Source organism: Podarcis liolepis (assembly GCF_965112155.1).
Source record: "Podarcis liolepis genome assembly, contig: HAP1_SCAFFOLD_79, whole genome shotgun sequence".
NCBI lineage: Eukaryota > Metazoa > Chordata > Lepidosauria > Squamata > Lacertidae > Podarcis > Podarcis liolepis.
In genome coordinates, this window is record NW_028148900.1 from 116,423 (window position 1) to 143,125 (window position 26,703).

Genomic DNA, 26,703 nt, shown 5'->3' on the forward strand with positions numbered 1-26,703 from the left:
ACTAAAAGATACGGACCTGTTAGACTTGGAAGGCCATGAGAATCGGTCTGGATGGCACGCTTCTTTAATGTACGAAAAAGTGAAGGTCCACAGAGGATTTTTGAGCCATGTGATAAGAAAATTGTGATATTAAATCTGGAATAAATATAAAGGAATACTTGAGCCAAAAATACCCTTGTGGACATCACCAAGAGAAGCCATATACTCATGTTAGAATATTTACAACTAGCAAAACTGACGGGAAGAGTTAGAGGAGTATTGAACCAGAAAATACTTGGAGAAGGGAGAATATTTAAGGATTATATAAGATCATATTGTACCAACCACACCATATTAGCAGAACTTGAGTGATACTTGTAAACATAACAAATACTGTTTGTGGAGTAGACGGGAACAATATTAAAGAATATAAAACTGTGCGAAAGAAACAACAGCAGTATAAACAGCACAATGAGAATGATTGGAAGACTCGTTTTGTCAGAAGTCTTTTTTATTTAATTAGGAAGATTAAGTTCTTTCATGCACATAAATCTGCTTTTTCTTCTTTGTTTTTCTGTATTTTCTTCTTTCCTTTTTTCTTCATTGTTTTTTCTTAATTGTCTTTTTTGCAGTATGAGATTGTAAATTCTTTGTTTATGTGTGCAGTTTAAATCAATAAAGATTACCGTATTTTTTGCACCATAACACTCACTTTTTTCCTCCTAGAAAGTAAGGGGAAATGTCTGTGCGTGTTATGGAGCGAATGCCTGCGGGTGGCGGGGGGATCTGCTGCAGTCGTGAGCAGAGGATCCATGGTTCCCCTTCCTTCCCTCCTCCGTGGCTCGTTTTGAAACAGCAAAGCGGGAGAAGAGCCACTGAGTGGGGAGGAGAGAGGGACAGAGAGCCTGCTTCTTTAAAGGAGCAAAGCGGGAGAGGAGAGGAGCCGCTTACACGAGTCCGGAGCTGTTTTTTTCAGCGAGCCGGGGAGGAGGGAGAGAACAGCTCGCTAAATAGCAGCAAAGTTTTTCGCAAACAGGCTCTCTGCCCCTCTCTCCTCCCCACTCAGCTGGCTAAATAGCAGCAAAGTTTTTCAACGAGCCGGGGAGGAGGGAGAGAAGCAGAGCCTTTAAAGGAGCAAAGTGGGAGAGGAGAGGAGCCTTCTCCCCTTATACCCCTCTTCTTCATTATTAGCAGCATCCTTCTCCACCCACCCCACGCGTGTTCCTTGTCCCTTGAGTGCTTTTCCTTCCCTCCCCATTTAAAACGTGGTTACAAAGCATGGATCCTCAGGATTTTTGCGCTGGGTCACCCCAAATTCACCATCAGATCACATAGCATGTCCATGGCTACAGCCTGCACCAAAAAAATCACGCACCCACTGTTGCCTGTGGCCGCAGTGGTGCAAAAACGTGGTTACAAAGCATGGCTCCACATGGATCCTCAGGATTTTTGTATTGGGCTACCCCAAACTCACCATCAGATCACATGTCTGTGGCCACAGCATGAACCACAAAAATCATACACCCACTGTTTCGTTTAGAATATTTTCCCCCCTGTTTTCCTCCTCTAAAAATTATGTGCGTGTTATGGTCGGGTGCGTGTTATAGAGCGAAAAATACGGTATGTTAAAAATAAATCAATTTGTGGCCGGCCTGATGAAGCGTTGCTTTCTCTGGTTAGCCCCACTGGAACTCCAGTTCTTTCCAGACCCTGGGGTCACTAGAGGACTGGTGGCTCCTCCTGGCAAATGGCCTGGTGCGCACTGGATCACCAGTCCTTCCTTACCCCCAGAATCCGGCCAACCGAAGGTCCCATCTGGGGTGCCATCTGTTGTAAACAAAAGCTGCCCTTCTTCCCTTATGGGGGACACAAGAGCCCTTTATAGAGTCCCTTGTAGGTTCTCCATCGGTAGGAGAAAACAACAGAGGCCAACCAGAGACTATTGAGAAGCAAAGCAGCTAGTAAGCCTGATCTCGATTGATCTGCTGCAACAGGGTGCTCCCCTCACACACAGGAAAGGAGGAGGACCCAGAACAAAGGTGTGCCTGCCTTTATATAGACATTTTAAATTCCCTGCCCTGGAGCTCCAGACCACCCCTCCATACATCATACATACATCACAGAAGGGGCGTAACCCAAGACCACCCCCCACAAACATCATACCTACATCACAGAAAAGGTGGTCTACAACAGAAATGTGAATGTTGTCATTTTTCCTGTCTGCCAGGTTATCTGGTAATGGCTTATCTGATTCCCTTTCCTGGTAGTCTGGTCATACCTTTGAGATGGTGATTTCCCAATTCCTGAGACAATGGGAAGGTTCCCTCACCCGCTCCCTCCTTGCAGAGAAAACGTTTGGTCAGTTTGGGAGTCAAAATGGTTTCAGGACGGTCTTCCTGTGCTACTCCAGACACGGGGTCGACATATCTATTTATGTGCTTGCTTGGTACATTTATGAACATTTATTATATATATAATATATATAATATTATATTATTACATGATTCATCCAGTCCAGCCTTTCACATGACGAATTCTGCATTTACTTTAAATAAGCAGGGGGACAATATACTGTCCTCCTTTCCCAATTTTGTTGTTCCATATCCAGTTCAAACTGTAGCATCTTGTCCAACATGGAGATTTCTCAGGAGACAGATGAGGTGATCAGGCACTCCCATTTCTTTAAGAACTCACCATAGGTTGCTGTGGTCGACACAGTCAAATGATTTTGTATAGTCAATGAAGCAGAAGTAAATGTTTTCTAGCTTTCTCTATAATCCAGCGCATGTTTCCAATTTGGTCTCTGCTTCCTCTGTCCCTTTGAAATCCAGCTTGCACTTCTGGAAGTTCTCGGTCCACATACTGCTTAAGCCTGCCTTGTAGCATTTTAAGCATAACCTTGCTAGCGTGTGAAATGAGCGCAATTGTGTGGTAGGTTGTGTGGGATGTGAAACACAAGAGCAGTCAATTACAGCATTCCTAGAGTGTACATGTTTAGACATGGGGAGGGATGTTTGTCCAGCCAGCAGGTAAACTTCCTGTTTCCCTCTGGGCTGGGACAGACTTCCTCTGCATGTGACTAGAGGTGGGTGTGGCCTCACCTGTGCAGGTAATGATAAAACTACAGGGCAGGGGCAGCCATCTCTCTCTTGCCTCTCTTCCTTCGAAGAAGCAACATCTACTAAGCTAATGATGCCCTCTTGGCTCCCAGCCAAGAGAGGAGACAGGGACTGTCTTATTATAAGATAGACTCCAAATGTAAATTACTTCATTAAGCCTAAGTCTGCCTTCTGGGATGTGATTGTGAACAGAATGTGAGTAAACTCTTTTTATACTTTTGTAAAAGACTGTGTCGTCTCTTATATTTTATGAGGGAATAAGGGGAAATTACCAGAATAGTTATTATGGAGGCTTAAGCGAGCCTGAGCAAATGCTGCCGTTGCAAACTTAAAATAAAGGGGAATGTTTTACTCTGCTGATATTGGAAACTTGTTAACACAAGTTGGATAAGGATATAATCAGATAATATATACTCTCCTGTATCCCTGAACATTCCCACAGGTGGAGCATTCTTTGGCACTGCCCTTCTTTGGGATGGGGATTCATGTGTGGCAGGAACACCCCCCCCCAATCATTCAGTTTGTACAAACACGACACACACACACACACACACTCACACAGGACATACATGTTATAAATTCATACAAAATCAGCCGTACAGTGGATCTGCACCGTTCAACTTTTATTTCACACCATGAGGGAAGGACTATCAAAGGGGGGAGACTTGACACAAGGCAGCCAACACGTCCGCAGTGAGCCCTACCCAGTTGGCATGCCAACCTTGATGGTCCTAGACTCACAAAGGACCTGCAAATGGAAGTGGATTCAGTACGGACTGAAGCACAGGACAGTGACCAGCCCTTCCCTCTGGGGCAGGAAACAGTGAACTCCTCTTTGTCCTCAGGAATGTAATCATGGGGAGGGGAAAGGAGGAACCGGACAGGTGACAAGACCCTCAGGTTACCACCACAACTCCTCCTCCTTCAGAGAAGTCACACTTCTCTGCGGTCTCTCAGCCCCACTCACCTCACAGAGTGTTTGTTGTGGGGGAGGAAGGGAAAGGAGAATGTTAGCCGCTTTGAGACTCCTGATAAAGCAGGATATCAAATCCAAACTCCTCTTCTTCTTCTCCCTGAACCCCTCCTCTGTATGATGTGTCAATGATGTAGTCATGATGTAGTCTTGGGGGTGTAGCATGGGGGATTAGCAGCTAATAAAAGTTGGGGTCTTCCTTTGTTGGGGGCTTCCATCTTGTTCCACCTGGGGGCAGGTGGGAGTACTGTGGAGACAGTCTTCAATCAAGACCTACTGGCTGCTCTTTTGCTCTGCTCTTCCTGGCTGGTCTCCTTGTTTCTTGTCCAAGGGATCCCTCAGATTTTGGAATCCGCTTGGCTGTTGTGCAGGGACGGGGCCTGTGTCCACGGTCATTGTCCTGGCCTTAGTCAGAGGCTGGGGTGGGGAGCTGGGATTTGGGGGGAGCCATTTAGCTGCCCCCCCCGTTCCTGGTTTGAACAGCACCAACACCTAAAACACGGAGGGATCTAAGCTCGTGGGGTGGGGTGGGGGAGGATGTTGCACTTGTGGGGGGGACCCCTCTTTGCAGCTGGATCTCCGGGATCAGCCCCTCCCCCGCTCTCCTGATCCAGAACGAAGAGGGAAGGGGGGAACCTTCCTCTCTCCCCCCTCAATCCTTTCCCTCCCTTCCCGGCATCTCCTCCTCTCACCCCGCCCCCCACAACCCCAGATCCCGCCCCCATAAGTCCCACCCCTCCTTCCTCCTCCTCCAATCCGGCTTCTGATGAAGGAATGGGGGGGTGAGCCCCCTCCCAACCTTCTCCCGGAGGTGGAGCTTCCACTTCGGATTTCTTCTCTGCTCCGTAGCTCTAGGGGAGGGGCGCTTTCGGAAAGGGGAGGGAGGAGGCAGGGGACCCCCCCCCTGGATGTTGCAGGAAGGGAAAGGAGAATCGGGAGCGAGGAGAAAGAGGTAAAGGGGTCGCGGGGGGGAGGGGGGAGAAGAGGACCCAGAGACCCCGCTAGCGCCCCCAAGCGTGGGGCCTGGATCCCGGCACGCGTGCTGCCAAGGGGCGGAGATGGGGCGCCCACCCACGAGGACTCCCTGGCCCCGTTTCCCCCTCGCAGGCATCCCTGGGGCGCGGAGAGAAGCCAGGATAGAGACCCCCTTGTCCCCTCCCCTGCTCCCGTTGGGGGGGGGGGCAATAGGGACGGAGAGATGGGTCGCGCCTGGCGAGGGGTGAGCCAAGGCGGCGTCTGGGTGCAGGGGAGACCCCGGGATGGGAGGGGGGCCAGGGCCGGGGGGAGGAGGGGCAGCATTCCCGGGGCAGGGAAGGGCAGCACTTGGGGGGGGGGAGATAGAAAGACCAGTCTTGGGGGGGGGGGCGTCTCAATCGTGGCTTCCTTGGGGACTCTCCGGAGGGGCCGCCTTAGCTTCTCTCTCCCGCCCAGCAATTTACCCCCCCTTCAAGGCGACCAGAGAGGGATCCCTGGAAAGTGGGGGTTCTGTCCCCCCACCCCTATTTTCCTGCAATCTCCATCCTCTTCCCACCCCATAAGCCCCTGCCCTGTCCAGACACAGCGCTTCTGCCCAGTCCAACCATTGGTCCCCTGAAGAGGAGAGGAAATCCCGAGAGGAAGAGGGGAGGGGGGAGGCCTTCTCAGAAGCGGCTCTTGGTTTCCGCAATCCCACCCAGGAAGCAGCCAGAAACCTTTTCCTCTCTCTCAGGCTTCCATCTTTATTGTCTTTTCCACTGAGGAGGAGGATAATGTACACCTGTCATCAGAAACAGGGGTGCAGAGTCCATGGAATGGCTCTCAGGATTGGTACAGAAGTTGCACCTCAAAAGCATTTCTGTTCCTCTTATTGTTCATAGGCAATGTCAGAGTGACTGACAAGCTGAGATACAACCCATCATCATCTGATGACAGCGACTGCATGAATCTTCCCAGTCAAAGGACCCATTTTCATGATAGACAGTGCCTGTGGCTGGAGGCTCTACACACCGGGTGTGCCTGTGCAGGCCAAAGACTGCCAGTATTAGCACAGGTGAGGTGTGTGACCTCCCCAAATTTACAGACTGTATGTGAATGAGAGTTTGTGGGTGGGATTATAGTTTATGGCAGCCCTGTGATTTTCTCCACCCATAACATTTTGTAAGCTAATATTGCAGTATGAATTTCAAAATAACTTTAAAAAATCACAAAATGATGATGATGATGATAATAATAATAATAATAATAATAATAGTAATAATAATAATAAAATTTTATTTATACCCCACCCTCCCCAGCCAAGGCCGTGCTCAGGGGGATGATAAGAATGATTGCAGAATTTATGCCCTGCCCATCTGGTTGGGTTTCCCCAGCCACTCTGGGAAGCTTACAGTACATATACAAGACAGTAAAACATCCAACATTACAAACCTCCTGATACAGCTGTCTTCTAAATGTCAGATGGTTGCCTGTTTCCTAGCCCTCGGAAGGGAGGGCATTCCATGGGGCAGGAGGCCCTCTGCCTGGTTCCCTGGAACTTCACTTCTGACAGCAAGGGAACCAGCAGAAGACCCTCAGAGGAGGACCTCCTTGTCCGGACTGAGTGATGGGGGTGGAGATGCTCCTTCAGGTCTACAGCGCCGAGGCTGTTTATGGCTTTAGGTTGCAGATCTTGCTTCTCCATAACGATCTCCAGAGCAAGTCTGAGATATAATTAGCAGAGTAGCAAAAAACGCTCAGAGGCAGAAAAAAATAATTCAGCTGAGAAATCTATTACAGTGGTACCTCTGGTTGCGAACAGGATCCGTTCTGGAGGCCAGTTCGCAACATGAGCAGAATGCAACCCACGTCTGTGCATGCATGGGTCACTTACTTGAGGATGAGGATAATGTACACCTGTCATCAGAAACAGGGGTGCAGAGTCCATGGAATGGCTCCCAGGGCTGATATAGAAGTTGCACCTCAAAAGCATTTCTGTTCCTCTCATTCTTTCTAGGCAATGTCAAAGTGACTGACAAGCTGAGATACAATCCTTCATCATCCGATGACAGCGACTGTATGAATCTTCCCAGTCAAAGGACCCATTTTCATGATAGACAGTGCCTGGGGCTGGAGGCTCTACACACCGGGTGTGCCTGTGCAGGCCAAAGACTGCCAGTATTAGCACAGGTGAGGTGTGTGACCTTCCCAAATTTACAGACTGTATGTGAATGAGAGTTTGTGGGTGGGATTATAGTTTATGGCAACCCTGTGATTTTCTCTGCCCATAACATTTCGTAAGCTGATATTGCAGTACGAATTCCAAATTAACTACAAAAAATCACATGATAATAATAATAATAGTACAGTGGTCCTTCGGGTTAAGAACTGAATTTGTTCTGCAGGTCCGTTCTTAACCTGAAACTGTTCTTAACCTGAAGCACCACTTTAGCTAATGGGGCCTCCTGTGATTTCTGTTCTCATCCTGAAGCAAAGTTATTTAAAAAAGATACTATTTCTGGGTTAGCAGAGTCTGTAACCTGAAGCGTCTGTAACACGAGGTACCACTGTAGAAGTTATAGTATTCGTCTTTTCCCCCAGCCACTCTGGGCAGCTTAGAGTACATATAGGTAAAGGTATAGGGACCCCTGACCATTAGGTCCAGTCATGGCTGAATTTGGGGTTACGGCGCTCATCTCGCTTTATTGGCCGAAGGAGCCTGTGTGCAGCTTCTGGTTCATGTGTCCAGCATGACTGAGCTGCTTCTGGTGAACCAGAGCAGCGCACGGAAATGCCGTTTACCTTCCCGACAGTACAGTACATATACAAGACAGTAAAACATCAAACATTAAAAACCTCCTGATACAGCTGTCTTCTAAATGTCAGATGTTTCCCTGTTTCCTTGCCCTCTGAAGGGAGGGCATTCCATGGGGCAGGAGGCCCTCTGCCTGGTTCCCTGAAACTTCACTTCTGACAGCAAGGGAACCAGCAGAAGACCCTCAGAGGCGGACCTCCCTGTCCGGACCGAGTGATGGGGGTGAAGATGCTCCTTCAGGTCCACAGGGCCAAGGCAGGGGCCAAAACAGCACTCAAGTAAGCAACAGACAAACAGAGTAGAGTAATATCAGAATATGAAGTGGGAGCAGGCACATTTCAATACTGTAATTCATATATAATTCAATGTCAGAGAAACCCTGGGACTAGATAACAAGCCTCCAGGTGGACGTGCCCCACCTGCCCTTCACGTTCCTCTTCTGCACGGGCAGAATCTGCCTTCTGGACTGTGGGATTCACGGTTTTTCTCCTCCAGGGCTTGACTTCAGGTGCAGCAGAATTCCCCAGCCCCCCAAGGATTTGAGACCCATCAGCTTTCCTCACCTGGTTTAGCCAGCCGGTTGAAGCCGTTGCTTGAACCCCTGTTGCATGCTGACAGCTTCTGGAAGCCACAGGTGAGAGCTGAGTGCAGGGTGGGGACCAAGGGTGGAAAAATGACCCCAGGAGGTGCAGGACATGCCCCCCACCAAAGGAACTACTGCTCCCCAACGCCCCATGACATCTAGATTCAGGTAGGTAGCTGTATTGGTCTGATGCAGTTGAAATAAAAAATTAAAAAATAGTTCAGTAGCACCTTAGAAAACAACTATGATTGTTCTAGATAAAAGCTTTCGTGTGCATGCGCACGTCTTCAGATACACTGACACAGATGTCACCAGAGCCTTGTATATCGTGGGAGGGTTGGGTGGGGTTTTTCTCAGAAGGGTACTCCTACTACCATCTCCTACTACCCTTCACTATATGAAGAAGTGTGCATGCACACAAAAGGTTATACCTAGAACAAACTTAGTTGGTCCCTAAGTTGCTGTTGTTGTTTTTTATTTGATTAGTCGTGTCTGCCTCTTCGTGACCCCCTGGACCAGAGCACGCCAGGCACTCCTGTCTTCCACTGCCTCCCACAGTTTGGTCAAACTCATGCTGGTAGTTTCGAGAACACTGTCCAACCATCTTGTCCTCTGTCGTCCCCTTCTCTTTGTGCCCTCCATCTTCCCAACATTAGGATCTTTTCCAGGGGGTCTTCTCTTCTCTTGAGGTGGCCAAATTATTGGAGTCTCAGCTTCAGGATCTGTCCTTCCAGTGAGCACTCAGGGCTCATTTCCTTAAGAATGGAGAGGTTTCATCTTCTTGCAGTCCATGGGACTCTCAAGAGTCTCCTCCAGCGCCAGAATTCAAAAGCATCAATTCTTTGGTGAACAGCCTTCTTCATGGTCCAGCTCTCACTTCCATACATCACTACTGGGAAAACCATAGCTTTAACTATACGGACCTTTCTTGGCAAGGTGATGTCTCTGCTTTATAAGATGCTGTCTAGGTTTCTCATTACTTTTCTCCCAAGACCCTAAGTTGCTACTGGACTATTTTTGTTAATTTTTTTTACTTCCACCGTGTCTGACCAATATGTCTACCTACCATTAAGTACAGTTATCTCCTCCTTGAATATCCTGCTTTTCAGCAGCAGATTAGGATAGTCCTCTGTCAGAAGACAAGTACAGGATCAGGCAGCACATCATCATTATAAAGAACCATTGGGTGGGTGTTTCCGTCTGGGATTCCCATTTGCCAGCTTCTCTCCTTCTGCTTCTCCTGCTCTCTCCATGCAATGTGAAGCATGTAGAGGGAGGTCCATCTCCAAGAACAGGAGCTTCCCTGAGCACCCATTCACCTGACCCCAAGCACCAAGCCTTGTCACTAGTTCTCTGCCTGACCCAGACCACAGTCCCTGGAAGAGATGAAGGCCTGGGTCTCACAAAATAGTCCATATGGACCTCCTGAGGTCAGTGGGACTGTGCAGGTGATTCCTGAAGATCTAGAGTTGGAAATGGGGGCAACCACATGATTTGAAAGGCAGTCCCACAGGACAACAGTATTCCAAGATCATGCTGTGTTATTAAAGTTGATTGAGGATTATGAAAGGTTCCTGATGCATTACTACCATTAGACATCATACCATTTTCAATTCTTAAAAATTGGGAACATGGGTAGGACATGGGAGAATGTAGGAGATGTTGAAATAAGAGAAGGTGCTAATGGCGATTGATCTATCCTTTTTTTTTGTGTGTGTTCTTTTTCCTGAAGCCCAAACAGGATTTCCTTTCTGCCCACTCTGAAAAAGGGGATGGAGAAGACAGAATTGCAGGGGACAAGGCACCTTTTGTTTCATTAGGAATAGCCATTAAAATGTGTGAAATGTGGAATATGCTTCACTGAATGAGCACACATAGTTCACATCCACGAACACAAAAAGGAAAGAACCCACTTAAAGGTATGGAGTGCGGAAAGAGCTTCTGTTTCAATGCAAAACTTAGAACACACCAGCGGACTCACACAGGGGAAAAACTATATTTATGTACGGAGTGTGGAAAGAGCTTTAATGATAGTGGAAGCCTTAGACAACATCAACGGATTCACACAGGGGAGAAACCATTTCAATGCATGGAGTGTGGAAAGAGATTCAGTCAGAGTGGACACATTAGAGAACATCGACGGACTCACACAGGGGAGAAACCGTTTCAGTGTATGGAGTGTGAAAAGAGTTTTAGTAATAGTGGAAGGCTTAGAAGACATCAACAGACTCACACAGGGGTGAAACCATATAAATGTATAGAATGTGGAAAAAGCTTCAGTCAGAATGCAGACCTTAAAAAACATCAACGGATTCACACAGGGGAGAAACCATATAAATGTATGGAGTGTGGAAAGAGCTTCGGTCAGAGTGGAGAGCTTAGATCACATCAACGGACTCACACAGGGGAGAAACCATATAAATGTATGGAGTGTGGAAAGAGCTTCGGTAAGAGTGCACACCTTAGAAATCATCATCGGATTCACACAGGGGAGAAACCATATGAATGTATGGAGTGTGGAAAGAGCTTCGGTCAGAGTGGAGAGCTGAGAAGACATCAACTGACTCACACAGGGGAGAAACCATATAAATGTATGGAGTGTGAAAAGAGCTTTAAAGAAAGTGGAAACCTTAGAAGACATCAACGGACTCACACAGGGGAGAAACCATTTAAATGCATGGAGTGTGGAAAGAGCTTCAGTCAGAATGCAGACCTTAGAAATCATCAGCGGACTCACACAGGGGAGAAACCATTTAAATGCATGGAGTGTGGAAAGAGCTTCAGTCAGAGTGGAGAGCTGAGAAGACATCAACGGACTCACACAGGGGAGAAACCATTTAAATGCATGGAGTGTGGAAAGAGCTTCGGTCGGAGTGCACACCTTAGAAATCATCAACGGATTCACACAGGGGAGAAACCATATGAATGTATGGAGTGTGGAAAGAGCTTCGGTCGGAGTGGAGAGCTTAGATCACATCAACGGACTCACACAGGGGAGAAACCATATAAATGTATTGAGTGTGGAAAGAGTTTTAAAGAAAGTGGAAACCTTAGAAGACATCAACGGACTCACACAGGGGAAAAACCATTTAAATGCATGGAGTGTGGAAAGAGCTTCAGTCAGCGTGCACACCTTAGTAATCATCAACAGACTCACACCGAGGAGAAACCATATAAATGTATAGAGTGTGGAAAGTGTTGGCTATTTGCAGTATGGTAGCGCTGCAGAGAGCTTGCTGGGGAGACCATGCATTAAAAAGGGACTCAAAAATAACTTAAACAAGGTTTTAATTACAAAAACAAAAACTCCTTATACACTAAATACATCAACAAACAAACATGACCCAACCACCAACCCATCCCCCAGGGTAATGGGAGAGCTAGGTGCTGCTCCTTATATGCTACACCCAGATGCTGACACACCTTAATCAAATACAACTCAGCAGCACCTGCTATGTTTCACAGCTGTAAAGCTGGGTCTCATTATCTTGCTCTGGCCCTTGCTCTGGCCCCTTTAAGACATACACATCGGGTGGAACAATGATGAACCTTTACATTTAAAGTAACCATTCAACATTTCCCCTGTGGTTCATCATTGTGGAACAAAAACATAAAGCATATTTTGTACATGTCTTTCATGTGTAACCTTTGGAAGTGCTTTTGTAAAAATGTCTGCAATTTGATTGTCACCTGGAACATATTCAAATACAACAATTTTGTCAGCAATTAGTTTCTTTACAAACTGTAAACGTAATCTTAAGACTCTAGTGCGCTACGTATTGGTCTCTGAACACAGGATAGCGAGTCCACTCTGGGAATCAAGGTGAATTTTTACTGGTAGTGTTACTTGCATCTGTAGGTCTGCAAATACTTGCAGATACCATTCTACATCACGAGTGGCCTGACCGCATGCACATAATTCACTCTCTGTTGTGGAGAGACAAATAATGTTTTGTGTCTGGGACTTCCATTCAAATGGACAACCGTTATAACAAAACACCATACCAGACACACCCCTGCAATTATTTTGTTCCACTGCATGAGATGCATCGCAGAAAATTTCAAAACCTTTGTCAATACTTGATGTAAACTGCAACCTATAATCAAAATAAAAAAATTCCTTCCAGTAGCACCTTAAAGACCAAATAAGTTAGTTCTTGGTATGAGCTTTCGTGTGCATGCACACTTCTTCAGAACTGTGCATGCACACGAAAGCTCATACCAAGAACTAACTTAGTTGGTCTTTAAGGTGCTACTGGAAGGAATTTTTTTATTTTGACTATGGCAGACCAACACGGCTACCTATCTGTAACTGCAACCTATAATGTTTGGTATGTTTAAGGTACATCACCACTCTCTTAAGAGCAGAGAAACATTGCGTAGTGGGCTTTTCCACAAAATTTGCCAGAAAGTGAAAAGCATAAGTTATATCTGGTCTTGAGATTCTTTGAATAAAATTTAGCTTGCCTATAGCAGAACGATTCAAAGTTTTGTTAGGAAATGGCTTATCTTCACCTGTAAAGGTGAAACCACACACCATAGGTGTTTGCTCCCCATTTGCATTTTCTAAACATAGCATTTCAACAAGATCATCAATTTTTGCAGTTTGATGAACCAGAAAAAATCCATTTTTGCCTTTCTCAATTTGCATGGATAAGTAATTTTTAGCTATGCCTAATTCCACCACATCAAATTTCTTCTGTAACTGTGTTACTACCTGTTCATATTCCTGTTTAGTTTTTGTAGAAATTAACACGTCATCTACATACACACATATTTTTGCTACAGTTTGCCCTTTCCTTTATAAACACACAATTGTCTGCCTTTCCCTGTGAAAAACCAGTATCCAGCAATTCTTTCGCTAACATTTGGTGCCAATTCCTTCCACTTTGGTGCAGGCCATAAAGGGATTTATTTAATTTGCATACCAAACCTTCAGCGGCGCCTATGCCTTCAGGAACACGCATAAAAATTTGTTCTTTTAAATCTGCAAACAAATGTGCAGTTTTTATATCTAGGTGATAAACAGAATGTCCACGTTGTGATGCATCTTTTAACAAAAGCTTAACTGTTTCATATATTACACTTGGTGAATAACACAAATCATAATCTTCGCCTGGAATTTGTTGAAAACCCCTAGCAACTAATCTAGCCTTGTACCTTACAACTTCATTTCTGTCATTCATTTTAACTCTATAAACCCATTTTGAATCAATAAGCCTCATATCTGGGGTTTGTGGTACAAGAGACCAAGTGTTGTGCTCTTTTAAAGAAGCTATCTCGGAGTTCATAGCTTTATACCAATTTACAGCTTGGTGCTTAGGTAAATTCTGAACATCATTGTAACTTTTTGGCTCAAAAGCCACCTTATTGGCATACACAGTATTAAAATGTTCATCTGCAAAACGTTGTGGCTTCTGCCTCTTTCTATTTGGACGTCTCAGTCCGGAAGGAGAGTCAGACTCCTCAGACTTAATGGGACTAAGTGAACTACTAGTTTCAGGTTGTAAATCATCATTGTCAGGCTGAAGAGATGCCTGTAGGCTAAGCTCACGGTCAGAAAACTCAAGAGAATATAACCTCCCCTTGGGTGCCTGTGACTTTAAATCATCAAACAAATTATCAAATTCAACAGGCTTTTCATCTTTTTCCATTAATTCAGAAGCACCATTTCCTGCGGCTGCGGCTGCTCCTTCCTCTGTATTACCTATACCATTAGTATCTTGGAAAACAGCAACTCCATTCCAATTTACAGTTTGTATCATGCTTCTGGTAATATGAAATTTGCCAGTTGCTGGTATGTAAATTCTGTATGCCCCCTGCTGGTAGCCCATTAATTTTCCCTGAACACTACGCTCACCCAATTTCTGCTTAGCGGGATAATGCATAATTACATCTGAACCCCAAATACATAGGTATTTCAGATTAGGGTGTTTTTTAAACAACTTCTCATAGGGGGTGACATCTAAACCAGAATGATAACTGCAATTTCTAACATGTGTATCTGAAGAAGTGTGCATGCACACGAAAGCTCATACCAAGAACTAACTTAGTTGGTCTTTAAGGTGCTACTGGAAGGAATTTTTTATTTTAACATAACAAAAGGCATTGAGCGCTTCAGCCCAAAAGACTTTGGGCAGATTGGCATCGTGCAGATAAGTTTTAACCCCTGCCTGCAGGTCACGCTGCACAACTTCAACAAGCCCATTTTGCCAGGGACTTCGGGGGCAAGATAACTCATGAGTAGTCCCCTGCGCTTCCAGGAATTTCTCAAAATCCTCAGAAACAAATTCCCCGCCCCAGTCAGAAAACAGGTTCTTAATAGGTTTGTTAAAGTGCGTTTTTACCCAGTTGCAAAAAACTTTGTACTTCTCAAATGCTTGGGACTTCTCAACTATTGCATAAGTCCAACAATATCTGCTATACTGGTCTATCAGGGTAAGCCAGTACTTAGAACCTCCTAATGATGGTGGGAGTGGTCCAACTAAATCACAATGTACATGCTCAAATGGCTCAGTTACTTTTCTATCTGAGCACTTACCCTTGCGTGCAACCTTAATCTTATTCTTGCAACAGGATAGACATTGCATAAAGAATTTACATGGTTTTAATTTGAGGCCATTAACAATATTCTTTGTCTTAATTACATCAGCAAAATTCAGATGTCCCAGAATTCTGTGTGCCTCATGGACACACCCGGAATGTCGCCTTACATTCCTCAACCCCTGGCTTGACTGTGCTGCTCTGCAATTTATAGGCGATTGTGAGTAGGTGCAAAAGTACAGTCTATATGAACCATCAGATTCCCGGGCATACAATAGACATTTGTTCCCCTCGAAAAACTCACACATTGACTTTAAGAAACGCACAGTTATGCCTTGACGAGCAAAGCACCTTACTGATAATAAATTGTCCACTGATGGGCAGTAAATGCAGTTCGCTATAGTAATGTTTAAAGAGTCAAGTTTAACAGTACCCCTACCAAGCGACTACAGAGTACCGCTACAGAGGAAGAGTTTCCGTTGTAATACAAGCCTTAGATCAGATCAACGGACTCACACAGGAGAGAAACCATTTACATGTGTGGAGTGTGGAAAGAGCTTCAGTTATAGTGGAAACCTGAGAATACATCAACAGACTCACATAGGTAAGAAACTATTTAAATGTATCAAGTGCGGAAAGAGCTTTAGTGAAAATGGAAGCCTTAGGAAACAACGGACTCACACAGGAGAGAAAACATATAAATGTATGGAGTGCAGAGATAATGGTGATTATCTTTGGTGATAATGGAAAGCTTAGATCACATCAACGGACACACACAGGGGAGAAACCATTTCAATGTATGGAGTACAGTAACTGCTTCACTCAGAGTGGAAATCTTAGAAAACATCAGCAGACACACAGGGGAGAAAGTATTTAAAGGTATGGACTGTGGAAGGAGCTTCAGTCAGAGTGGAACCCTTGATTTTTGTCAACAAACTCACACAAAAGACAAACCATATAAATATCAAGAAAGTAGATAGAGGTTCACTCTTAGTGGAAGTTCAGAATCAACAGACTTATGGACAGGAAGAACTTTAAGAGTCGAAATCCTTCAAACCATCAACAAACTCAGAGAGGAGAAGCAGTTTAAATGAAAAGATTGCAAAAAGTGCTTTATTTATAATAGAGTGATCAAGGAACATCACAGGACTCTCACATGGGAGAACCCATTTAGATGTATGGAGTGTGGGACGTCTTCCTCTCAGAGTCCACTCTGAGCAATGAACTCAGCAGGAAATCATTCCTAAAAGCATGAGGTATATGTGAAGTTCTGGTGTTTATATGTAAAACATTATAATAATGAAAGAAGGAAGCATCTCACAATAGTGAGTATAATTTTAGATGAAAGTACCTTTGTTTTTCACCAAACTCTCTCACCCCCCCACCACATGATCTCCCAGCACAGCTTCTTCACCAGAACTTCATCACTGCCTCTTGCCATGCTCGTTCTGAAGAAAACTTGGAATACTGAAATTGAATTTGGATTTCCCCCCAAGCCTAATTTCAAGAGAGAGGAGGGGCTGCAGGTACTAGGGAAGTCTCCTGGGGGCCCCACATTCACTCATGTACCCCGGGACAATTTACTGCCATCAGCAAACTGCCCCCTCCCTGCTCCCTCCTAAGTCTAGATCATTTATGAAGAAGTTGAAAAGCCACAGGTCCCAATACTGATCTTGAGGGGACTCCGCTTTCTGCTTCTCTCCATTCAGAGAACTGTCCGTTTACTCTCTTGGTGTTTCAGAAGGAGGGCTGCCTCCAACTGGGGAGGTGCATTTCTTCTATGGGCGCATTTCCGGGGTCCCCACGCTACCCCCCAGCCTGGCTCCACTCGGCCAGGGCAGCTGCATTTTGTTTCACTGCAAGTGAGCCTGCCCCCTGCAATGTGGAGTCTTAAAGGAACTTCATGGGGGGGGATCAGTGAGAAGAAGCTTCTGGATCCTGTGCAGCCCCCTCCCCGCCTGCTCCCTTCAGGGTTCCTGAGCCCCTCCCTTTTTCATTTCAAGGATTGGGGGTCCTGCACAGCCCTCAGGGCACCTAAGCATCGGGGGGAGCTATTTTGTTTGATGAGGGCAGGAGTCACAATCCTGGCACACTGCAGGATGTCTGGGTTTTAGGTATGGGGGTGAAAAAAGGTGGGGGGGAGGTGGAAAAGAGGTGATAGGGGAAATATCCTGGGGTGTGGATTTTATTTTATTTTTAATCATTTTTATTGATTTTCCAAAAAAATCTTGAGTGTTCACTGGAAGGACAGATCCTGAAGCTGAGGCTCCAAGACTTTGGCCACCTCATGAGAAGAGAAGACTCCCTGGAAAAGACCCTGATGTTGGGAAAGATGGAGGGCACAAGGAGAAGGGGACGACAGAGGACGAGATGGTTGGATAGTGTTCTCAAAGACTTCCGGGTTTGTGCCTCCGGTAATGGCAGAATTCCTCTGATTGGGAGGAATTTGCCCCGTGGGAATTGGGTCTTGCCGCCACGGTTAAGGTGGAGACCCGTAAAAAAATCACAGGCGGGAGAAGCCTGTGAGCATGGGATTCGGTGGGCACCTTTTGCACCTCCTCTACTCGCGGGGAAACCCAGTTTCGGGGATCCGGAGCGACGTGGGGTGAGTGGCGTGGTGCATCGAATCGTCTGTTTCTTCCACAGAGCGAAGCCGCATAGCTGTTGCCGGAGAGTGCTGACTTTTTCCTGTGGACAATTTGATTTTAAAGTAATTACCCGTGAGTAGTGCCGAAGCGGGAAAATTCGATCTTTAAACGTTTAATTAGGTATCGCAACAGGGAGGTTCAAAACAGGAAGTCCGCCTTCCCCTTTTGTAAATAGACTAAAGCAATGAGGCTGTAAGCTGAAGTCTTGGAAAGCCTATTGTAAAAGACTAATTTTCCATTGGTAAAGAATACTTGGTGGCAGGAGAAGAGGGGGGGGGAAGCTTGTGGACTGAGTATGCCTGCAGGAGAGAGCGGAGAGAGCTAAAATCCCGCCGCTCTGACTCTGGAAATGGGCTGCTAGCAGGACTGACGTCTTTTGGAATGTTCATTGACAGCGTTTAGAACGTTCATTGACAGCTAGCTGAATAAGAGAAACACATTGTTTCTACTGTTTCCGGCTGCTTTTAAAAGAAAAAAGGAGTTAAAGTAACTGAAAACTGAAACTAAATTTGGATTGTTGGAACTGTGTTTAAAAGAGGACATTATTGATTGATACAAATAGAAACTGTTTCCCCCTAGTGGAAGCCTTTGAAACTGGCTGTTTTACAAGAGCTGGGCAAGGGGATTTTCCAGCTGTGAGACTTTGGGACTGACCTTGAATCTTTTAAGTGTTATGGCAAATGGAAAGGAAAAAACAGACCAGTCAACTGCTGAAAAAAAATTAAGGTCTAGGAGGACTTGGCAGCAATCCCGGAGACATTCAACATCAGGCCCCTCTGCCTCATCTGCCAGGGCTTCTGCACCAGTACACTCAAAACCAAGAGGAATGTCGACAGAAGAGGCCTTAGCGGTTGCATTAAATAAGAGAAATGACTCACTGGAACAGCTTAACAAGAAAGTGGATGTTGCAAATACTAAAATTGACTTAAATACAGAAAGTATAAATAATTTGGGACAAAAGGTGAATACTAATACAGAAACTATTCAGAAATTGATACAGGAATCTATTTTGATACGTTAGACTGCGGAGGAAGCCAGGGAGAAAGCTGTTGCCGCTGAATGTAAAGTAACACAACTGGAGAGAGAGAGAGTCCCAGACCTACAGAGGCAACTTGATGAGCATAAGTTGACGCTTTCTATGATTGAATTTAAAGAAAAACAGACGAATTTGAGGATCAGAGCCCTACCTGAATTGGAGAAGGAAAGTTTGACAGACTTTCTCACACAGGAATTTGCAGACTTTTGGGACCTGGACTTGGGTAAAGAAGAGTTTAGAATTGTGAGGGCCTTCAGACTTGGAAGAGGAGGAAAAAAAGAGAAGAACAGAATAAGAGACTGCTTGATCACACTTCGAACTAAAGAGGAGAGAGACAAAATATTGGGTTGGCACTACCAGAAGAACCTAGAAGTACATCAGTCAAGAGTGGTAATTTTTAAAGATGTCCTGAAATATCTTTTGGATTTTAGGCTTAACTACGGAGATTTGGTTGCCCTGCTGAGAAGGAACAAAATCATCTTTAGGTGGGAGTTTCCCCAAGGTCTATCCTTCAGTTTCAAAGGAAGGAAAATAAAAATAAGATCAGTAGAAGACAAAATAAAGTTTTTATATAAATACGAAGAAGATCTGGAGAAGGGACTTGGAAAAGAGCCAAGAGCATCGGATAGAAGATCACCAGATAGAGGACTACAGCAAAGAGCATCGGATAGAAGATCACCAAACGGGAATATTGGATATATCAACATTATCTTTTGGACTGGATCCCCCAGTGAACGTTTCACCACCACTACCAACAGAAGAACAGCAGGCATTGGGTGCAGTTGGAGGAACATCAGCGTAATTACATGATGGCGTTGCAGGTTTTGAGCTGGAATGTTAATGGACTGAATTCCCTGGAAAAAAGGCAGAGAGTCTTTCATTTATTGAAAAAAGAACATTTGGACTTGATTTGTTTGCAAGAAACACATGTGATAAGGCTACACAGGAAGATATTGAGCAATAAAAGATTGGGCCAAGAATTTATTTCATCAGACAAAGTTAAAAAAAAGAGTAGTGGTCCTTTATGCAAAGGAGAGCCTATCACCGAAATTCATATTTAAAGATGATCAAGGAAGATTTGTTGCAATTGAAATTCAATCACAAGGAGAGAAATTCTTGATTGTAGGTATTTATGCACCAAATGAAAGAAAATCAGAGTTTTTTAAGAAGTTACATGAGACTCTGATGGATTACATGGACTATAATATGATCCTGATGGGAGATATGAATGGAGTGGTGTCTACAAATATGGACAAGGCACAGAGACATTTAGTCACCAAAGATGGTAGACTACCAAAAACCTTTTTTGACATGACTGAAAATATGGACTTAGTTGACATCTGGAGACTGAAGAACCCTCTGGGAAGAGAGGGAACTTTCTTCTCTGAGGCTAAAATGACATGGACAAGAATTGACCAAATCTGGGTAACCAGGGGATTGGCTCCGAAGATCAGCAAAGTGGAGATTTGCCCCAAAACTTGCTCTGACTATAACGCTGTGAAGATGAAAATGAAATTGATGCCAATTGGGTCCTTTAGATGGAGGATGAATGATACTTTGTTTAGGAATTAAGAGGTGACCAAGAAGGCCCCAAAAATTCTAAGAGACTATTTTGAGATAATTATGAACACTACAGTCGAAAAAAGAGTAATTTGGGACGCAAGTAAAGCTGTTATGAGAGGATTCTTAATACAACAGAATGCAATTAAGAAGAGAACACAGAATGAAAAAAAGGATAAAATCCTGGGGAAAATAAAGGAAGGAGAGAAGAAACTGAGAGCAAAACCAAAGTCACAGGAGATCCTGAAAGAGATAAAGTTATATCAAGTACAATATATGAAGCTGATGAATCAGGAAATAGAATGTAAGATTAAACAGATGAGACAAAAGACATTTGAATCGGCAAATAAGTGTGGGAAATTGTTGGCCTGGCAAATGAAAAACAGACAAAAACTCAATACTATTACGAATTTGGAAGTGGAAGGAAAGAATATACAGAACCCAGTGGAGATTAGGAAGTGTTTCCAGAGATATTTTAAACAACTTTATACACAGGAGAAGCAAAAAGAAATGGACATTGATTGATTTCTGAAAATCAATGGACTATACAAAATCTCTCAGGAAAAACAGTTAATATTGAATTATAAAATAACGGATCAGGAGGTGGAAGGGGCCATCCAGAATATGCAATTAGGTAAATCTCCAGGACCAGGTGGTTTGACTTCAAGATATTACAGATCTTTGAAAGAATGGTTAGTACAACCACTGAAGGAAGTCTGTAATGAAATATTGGAAGGGAAAAAGGCACCAGAGTCGTGGAAGAAAGCTTATATCACACTTATACCAAAACAGAGACTGAAAGGACACAGCTTAAAAACTACCGCCCCATATCGCTGCTTAATGTGGATTACAAAATTTTTGCAGACATTTTGGCTAAAAGATTTAAAAAGGTGTTAGCAGAAGAAATTCATAAAGACCAAGCGGGCTTTCTCCCGGGCAGACATTTGTCTGACAACATGAGGAATATAATTAATATTCTAGAAAAACTACAAGTAAATATCAATACTAAGGCAGTTTTGATATTTGTGGATGTGGAGAAAGCCTTTGACAACATTTCTTGGAGTTTTATGAAGAAGAATCTACAGGGGATGGGGGTAGGCCAAGCTATTGAAAATGGTATAGATGCAATTTATTCAGAACAAAAGGCAAAATTAATTGTGAACAATGTAGTGACAGAAGAGTTTAAGATTGAGAAAGGGACAAGACAAGGTTGCCCAATTTCTCCACTGCTTTTTATATCGGTCCTTGAGGTTTTGCTAAATATGATTAGAAAGGACCAAGAGGTTAAAGGTATACAAGTGGGAGATAAACAGTACAAACTGAAAGCATTTGCTGATGATTTAGTATTGACTTTACAGGAACCAGAATCCAGTACTAAAAGGGTATTGGAACTGATTCAAGAATTTGGACAGGTAGCAGGTTTTAAGTTGAACAAGATGAAAACTAAAGTTTTAGAGAAAAACTTAACTGGGAATGAGAGAGAGAAGTTCCAGGAGGAGACAGGACTAACATTGGTCAAGAAAGTGAAATATTTAGGGGTTAATATGACTGCCAAAAATGTGAATTTATTTAAGGATAATTATGAAAAATGTTGGGTTGAAGTGAAAAAGGATTTAGAAATATGGACAAATTTGAAGTTATCATTGTTAGGCCGAATTGCTGTGATAAAAATGAATGTGTTGCCAAGGATGTTGTTTTTGTTTCAAACATTGCAAATTCTGGATAAGATGGATTGTTTCAAGAAGTGGCAGAAAGATATTTCCAGATTTGTCTGGCAGGGCAAGAAGCCTCAAATAAAATTTAAGATATTAACTGATGCTAAAGAAAGAGGTGGATTTGCCCTGCCAGACCTTAAACTTTATTATGAATCTGCTGCTTTTTGCTGGCTGAGGGAATGGCTGCTTCTTGAAAACACTGACGTGTTGGATTTGGAAGGTTTCAATAATGCATTTGGTTGGCATTCATATTTGTGGTACGATAAGGTAAAAGCACATAAAGCATTCAAAAATCATATTGTTAGAAAAGCATTGTTTAATGTTTGGATAAGATATAAGGATTTGTTAGAAAAGAAAACCCTAAGGTGGTTGTCACCAATGGAAGCGAAGGCACAGAAAAAACTCAATATGGAGGCCAAATGGCCGAAATATTGGGAAATTCTGGAACAAGATGGAGACAGAATAAAACTGCAGAGTTTTGAAAAATTGAAAAACAAAGTGCGAGATTGGCTCCATTATTATTATTATTTAAAAAATGATATTTATTGAAAATTTTAAAATTACAAAGAAAAAGAAGGAAAAAACAAGAAAAAGAGAAAAAGAAAGACAACAGTAGATAAAAGTAACAATTAAACAATACAAATCAATAGAAACCAAAATCAAAAACAAAAAACAAAACACACACTACAACACAATCAAAAAACAAAAATATACAACAAATTTAAAAACAAATCCAATATTCCCAAATCCTTAACTTTCATTAACTTATTTCATCGACCTCCTCACACCTCCGTTTTTTGTATTCTAGTTGTTAATTATCTCAGCAAATCCTTTCCATCTTTCACAATATTCTGTCAATAAATTACCTTAATCTATTTTAATCTTATTTTACCATAAAAAACCCGAAAACTTAAAACTTAAATCTTACTTATGCCGAATTCTTTTAACCATAACATATTCTTACATAACATATTCTTATCTCATTATACATGACTAAGCCATTTTTCACCTTCTCACCCCTTGCCTTTTCCTGGAAGACCTATTGCAGTCGTTAAGAGTCGTCAACAGGCTCATCTCAGCTATCTTCCAATCTCCCATTCCCACCACCCTTCTGAGTAATACCCCTCCCCACCTTCTCACTATATAGAAGGATCTGGCAACTTCTGTTTCAGTGTATCTGAAGAAGTGTGCATGCACACGAGAGCTCATACCTAGAACTAACTTAATTGGTCTTTAAGGTGCTACTGGAAGGAATTTTTTTAAATTCTTACATAATTCTTTTAAACATTTCTGCTAAAGCCAAATAATTTCATTCCAACATTTTTCTAATACTCATTAATTTTACAATACTTTTCTAAATAAATTTTTAAAACTTTCTTCCAATCTTCATCCATCGTCTCTTCTCCTGGTCTCGGGTTTTGTGAGTCCTTTCTATCCCATCCATCTAGTCCATCAACCTGGTGACCTTATATCCGAGGCTCTTAGGTCTTTTCCATGTCCCTTCCGCAGGTCTTCTTCATGTGATCACCAATAGTCAGCATGGATTTCTGAAAAATAAGTCATGTCACACTAACCTGATCTCGTTTTTTGACAGAATTACAAGCCTGGTAGATGAAGGGAACACAGTGGATGTAGCCTACCTTGATTTCAGCAAGGCATTTGACAAGGTGCCCCATGATATTCTTGTAAAGATGCTGGTAAAATGCGGTCTTGACTCTGCTACCACTCAGTAGATTTGTAACTGGCTGACTGACCGAACCCAAAGGGTGCTCTTCAATGGTTCCTCTTCATCCTGGAAAAGAGTGACTAGTGGGGTGCCACAGGGTTCTGTCTTGGGCCTGGTCTTATTCAACATCTTTATCAACGACTTGGATGATGGACTCAAGGGCATCCTGATCAAATTTGCAGATGACACCAAAGTGGGAGGGGTGGCTAACACCCCGGAGGACAGAATCACACTTCAAAACAACCTTGACAGATTAGGGAACTGGGCCAAAACAAACAAGATGAACTTTAACAGGGAGAAATGTAAAGTATTGCACTTGGGCAAAAAATATATATGAGAGGCACAAATACAAGATGGGTGACACCTGGCTTGAGAGCAGTACATGTGAAAAGGATCTAGGAGTCTTGGTTGACCACAAACTTGACATGAGCCAACAGTGTGATGCGGCAGCTAAAAAAGCCAATGCAATTCTGGGCTGCATCAATAGGAGTATAGCATCTAGATCAAGGGAAGTAATAGTGCCACTGTATTCTGCTCTGGTCAGACCTCACCTGGAATACTGTGTCCAGTTCTGGGCACCACAATTCAAACTGGAACGTGTCCAGAGGAGGGCAACCAAAATGGTCAAAGGCCTGGAAACGATGCCTTATGAAGAACGGATAAGGGAGCTGGGCATGTTTATCCTGGAGAAGAGGAGGTTAAGGGGTGATATGATAGCCATGTTCAAATATATAAAAGGATGTCACATAGAGGAGGGAGAAAGGTTGTTTTCTGCTGCTCCAGAGAAGCGGACACGGAGCAATGGATCCAAACTACAAGAAAGAAGATTCCACCTAAACATTAGGAAGAACTTCCTGACAGTAAGAGCTGTTCGACCGTGGAATTTGCTGCCAAGGAGTGTGGTGGAGTCTCCTACTTTGGAGGTCTTTAAGCAGAGGCTTGACAACCATATGTCAGGAGTGCTCTGATGGTGTTTCCTGCTTGGCAGGGGGTTGGACTCGATGGCCCTTGTGGTCTCTTCCAGCTCTATGATTCTATGTTTATACATGTACTTTACTTTGTCTTCTGCTCCTTTCACTCTGGGAGACTCCAACTTGACAATATTTTTGTCCCTTCTCGACAAGTCAGCCCCTTTTCCATAGTCAACACTGAAATCCATGTGGTATTTAAAGGCATGTTTCAAGGCCCCTCCAAAATTAGGGCCCCCCACGGCTCCGAGCTCCCCCCGGCCTAAAGCCAGACTTGAAAAATCAAAACATCTCTGCATAGGGGGGTCCATCCAGCCCCCCATCTCCAAACTAAGCAGAACTCCATCTCAGAGTGAAACCCTTGATTTACGTCAACAAAGTCACACAACAGACAAACAACATAAATGTCAAGAAGAACTTTAAGGGTAGAGGTTCAGTCCTATTGGAAGTCCTACATCAACAGAGCCAATGGGGTGTAGTGGTTCAGAGCGATAGACTCGTATTCTTGGGAACCAGGTTCGCATCTCCGCTCCTCCACATGCAGCTGCCGGGTGACCTTGGGCCAGTCACACTTCTTTGAAGTCTCTCAGCCCCACTCACCTCACAGAGTGTTTGTTGTGGGGGAGGAAGGGAAAGGAGAATGTGAGCCGCTTTGAGACTCCTGAAGGGGAGTGATAAAGCGGGATATCAAATCCAAACTCTTCTTCACGGTCAGGAAGAACTTTAAGAGCTGACGCCCTACAAACCAACAACAAACTCAAAGGCAAGAAGCAGTTTAGATGGAAACATCGCAGAAAGTGCTTTAGTTACAATGGAGTGTTTATGAAACATCTAGGGAGATCTAAAGGGGAGAACCCATTTAGATGTATGGAGTGCTTATATGTAAAACTGTATAGCCATGAAATAATGAAGGTAATGTCTCACAACAGTGATTATAATTTTATATGTAAAGTTCATTTTGATAGAGAGGGGGAATCTAGATTGCTGGTGGTGAGGATCAGGGCTTTGTAAAGCAATTGATATTGCAATACAGCGTGAATCACAGTGTGTGTTTCTGGGATGTGCCTGGAAGCAGGAGGCAGAAAGCTTTTCTTCGTGAAGCCCCTGCAGATTCCGAGTTCCTGACTTCCCTCCCAGGCGACAGGAAGCGAAAGACACACATCCATTGCCCTGTGTCCTTCCAGCCTCTTTCCTCCCTTGCTCCCTTCTGCCGGTTTGTGTGCCTGACCTAGATATCCTGCGTGCTGTATTTTTTTACTGCTGAAACTGGATCTGCTCTCAGGAGCAAAGTTTTGTGCCTCACTGGGGACCCAATGAGAACTGTATGCTTTGAAAGCTCAGTAAACTATTACTGAAGAAGTCCTGCTGCCTCTCTGTGTGTTTTTGACCTCACTGTGGGACTTTCTCTACATATGGCCCCTACCCTGCTGTTACTTGGCTCATGCCCTGGAGTTGCTCTACTCAAGCATGCACCAAACTCTGTCACACACGCCCCACCTCATGATCTCCAAACATTGCTTCTTCACCATAACTTCTCCCCGCCCCCTGTGTCTTCTGAAGAAAATTTAAATTCCGTAATTTAATGGGAGATCTTCCCCCAAGCCTAATTGCAAGAGGGGGAAGGAGGAGCTGCAGGAACCCACCAGAACATTAAAAACACAGATTGAGGTCAACAGAAAGCAAAGCAAAGCCTAATCCAAGAGAAGCCGCTTCAGCTTCCAGCCTTCCACTCCCACAATCGCTGAAGAAGACTTGCCATTTGAGGATGGCAGAGCTGAATGGAAGTGGGCAAGAAAGCCCCACAATCGCTCCTGCTAGAGCAGGGCTAGGCAACCTAAGGCTCGAGGGCCGGATATGGCTCATTCGCCTTCTCAATCCGGCCCGCGGACGGTCCAGGAATCAGCGTGGTTTTTCCATGAGTAGAATGCGTCCTTTTATTTAAAATGCATCTCTGGGTTATTTGTGGGGCATAGGAATTCGTTCATTCCTGGAAGACACAAGATTTACCCACCCGGGAAGAATGGCAGATGAACTGGCGGAAATGACTGGCAGAATCCGAGACCAGGGAGAAGAGTCGGTGGAAG

General features: G+C 44.0%; 1 protein-coding gene and 1 long non-coding RNA gene across 13 annotated transcripts in view; both read left to right on the forward strand.

Annotated features, from left to right (window-relative positions):
* Nucleotides 1-26,703, forward strand: part of LOC310698984 (uncharacterized protein) — a 70,749-nt gene that overhangs the window by 24,427 nt on the left and 19,619 nt on the right. For 3 of the 12 annotated variants that reach the window (XM_083520562.1, XM_083520561.1, XM_083520566.1), the window contains one exon: nt 8,336-8,474. The exons of 1 other annotated variant lie outside the window; for it this stretch is intronic. The gene's annotated coding sequence lies outside the window, so the exon portion shown is untranslated. Of the gene's footprint in view, nt 1-4,878; nt 5,024-5,927; nt 6,106-7,042; nt 7,216-7,236; nt 8,119-8,335; nt 8,475-26,703 lie in introns of those variants that run through there. 8 more of the 12 variants (XM_083520559.1, XM_083520568.1, XM_083520567.1 and 5 more) reach the window with 7 other exon arrangements.
* On the forward strand, nt 1,101-25,978 carry LOC310698985. Its single transcript, XR_014521878.1, has 2 exons — nt 1,101-1,603; nt 25,852-25,978. It is a non-coding gene; the product is annotated as an uncharacterized lncRNA (long non-coding RNA).